This window comes from Sinocyclocheilus rhinocerous, unplaced genomic scaffold (genome assembly GCF_001515625.1).
Source record: "Sinocyclocheilus rhinocerous isolate Xijiao unplaced genomic scaffold, SAMN03320098_v1.1 scaffold1381, whole genome shotgun sequence".
Lineage (NCBI taxonomy): Eukaryota > Metazoa > Chordata > Actinopteri > Cypriniformes > Cyprinidae > Sinocyclocheilus > Sinocyclocheilus rhinocerous.
This window is the reverse complement of record NW_015654074.1, coordinates 58,420-60,820: the sequence shown is the minus strand read 5'-3', so window position 1 is coordinate 60,820 and position 2,401 is coordinate 58,420. Positions and strand designations below refer to the sequence as shown.

At 43.7% G+C, this 2,401-nt stretch overlaps 1 long non-coding RNA gene across 1 annotated transcript in view; it reads left to right on the top strand.

The window, feature by feature from the left end:
- The first annotated feature begins 366 nt into the window (after positions 1-366).
- Positions 367-2,401, top strand: part of LOC107716879 (uncharacterized) — an 11,055-nt gene continuing 9,020 nt past the window's right edge. Inside the window, exon 1 of the long non-coding RNA XR_001637264.1 lies at positions 367-457. This is a non-coding gene — a long non-coding RNA (uncharacterized LOC107716879). The remainder of the gene's footprint in view (positions 458-2,401) is intronic.

Here is a 2,401-nt window from a genome sequence, read left to right as displayed (position 1 = left end):
TCCAACAAGAAGAGGACGAGTAATTTAATCACACCCCCAGGCCTGCAACACAGGATCGATGCATGACTATCACATGACGTTTGACCATCTGCTTCCTGCCACTGTCTGAAACCCTTACAAACTTATCTTACAACAAAAGAAACAGGACCTTGCATGACGATTTTAAAAGACAAGCGTTTAAAACTCATAAGTAGTGAAAATGTATCCACTGTATGTGTTATGCCGTATATATATATATTTGATGTGTTTATTGGAATCTATGATATTTTAATATTTGCCTTATAACTCTTTTTAGCAGACAAAGCATTTAATATGTGTGTAAGATATGTGAAGTTTAGTATCGGGTGAGAGCTTGTGTTAACACAGGGTGTGGCTAAGCCCCGCAGCCACCATCTGATTGGACAACGACCTGTGGGCTGGACAAAAGTCAGCCTGCTTAAAATGGACACAAAGCCCTGTAGCGCTCGCTCGCTTTTTCTCGCTCAAAACCTCTGGCTTTCACTTTGGTGACAGCGCTACAAGCGCTCCCATGCCGCAACATCGCACAGCAAGACTCCAGAACTCAAACACTTCAGCTGAAACTCCACGACTGCGAACTTCAAAGCCTAAAGCCAAGCAAAAGACTCTAACTTGTGCAAGCAAGCTGAACCATCAGGCGATCGACCATCTAAGAACTCAACTACGCCGTTGAAGCTTCGTAACTCTGCAGAATGCAAAGTCTTGTTAAAGCCAACTCTCTCAGACGAACTTCGAGGTTCTTCCGTAACCCGGCAACCAACCAATCCAACGAGGGATCTCCCAAAAGGGACATCATCCCGACGTCACCGCAGTAACCAATCGGCAACGGAATTTCCATCCAGCAGCCATCCAGGAAGCCTGCGTCAGCAACGAGAAAACCTCTCAGCTTCTCAGATTATGTGTGTGTATGTGTATGTTTTAGCTTAGTTTTAATGTAATCTAGCATAGCCAATAAAATTCGTGTTTCATTTATAAAGAATCATTGTTTGGTGTCGTATAATTTTAAAGTCAAAACCTTGCCAAAGATCACGTTACCTAGCTCGTAGCTTACTTATCAAAGAACGTATTACCCGTGGCTAGGGAAATACAAATATTCAAGTTGTTAAAATATACTGAGATCACCGGCTCGCTGGACGACCGTTGATTTAAAGTGTAAACTATCAAATTTGAATTCAGTTTTAATCAGGTGGACCTCGAATTTTCAGATTCGAGTCCTTTCAAACCCTGAATGAATTAATAATAATTAATTCCCTAAAATTAAGTAATCAAGACATTACAAATCGTTTGACAGCACTAGTTTACACACAGCGATATGGATTAGAAGAGCATTCACTTATCTTAGACGTTGATTTAGCTCTTTCTGAAGCACACTGCAAACTGCTACAGCAAGCACAAGTCATATATTTGAATGCTGAGCAGCGATGCTCATTGGCTACCGATACAGGAGAGAAACAATCAGCTGTGCCATGTGATAATGATGTTGTTAGGTCAGATTGAGTTAGACCTATCGAACTGTGCCATCTAGAGTTTCATGCCAGAACTATATATATATACATATATATATATATATATATACTTTTAATCCGGCCCTGCAGACAGACCATGGCCTAATATTATATTTTATAATACTTAAAAAAAAAACAATAATCACTAAAACAGGAAAATGAAAAATGGTTTATTGTGAATAATATTAATAATAATAATAAAGGTTAGGAGCAAAGAAACATTTTACAACTGTCACTATCTTATCTGAGGAAAAAAGGAAGTTGAATTAACTTTATGCATAATGTTTATGTAATGTTCATTGTTAATGTTGTTTATGTAATGTTCATTGTCGATGTGGACACTCTGCCGGAGCTCGATGTGGACACTCTGCCGGGGCTTGATGTGGACACTCTGTCTGGGCTCGATGTGGACACTCTGCCGGGGCTTGATGTGGACACTCTGCCGGGGCTCGATGTGGACACTCTGTCTGAGCTCGATGTGGACACTCTGCCGGGACTCGATGTGGACACTCTGCCGGAGCTCGATGTGGACACTCTGCCGGAGCTTGATGTGGACACTCTGTCTGAGCTCGATGTGGACACTCTGCCGGGGCTCGATGTGGACACTCTGCCGGAGCTCGATGTGGACACTCTGCCGGGGCTTGATGTGGACACTCTGTCTGAGCTCGATGTGGACACTCTGCCGGGACTCGATGTGGACACTCTGCCGGAGCTCGATGTGGACACTCTGCCGGGGCTTGATGTGGACACTCTGTCTGAGCTCGATGTGGACACTCTGCCGGGGCTTGATGTGGACACTCTGCCGGGGCTTGATGTGGACACTCTGTCTGGGCTCGATGTGGACACTCTGCCGGGGCTCGATGTGGACACTCTGTCGG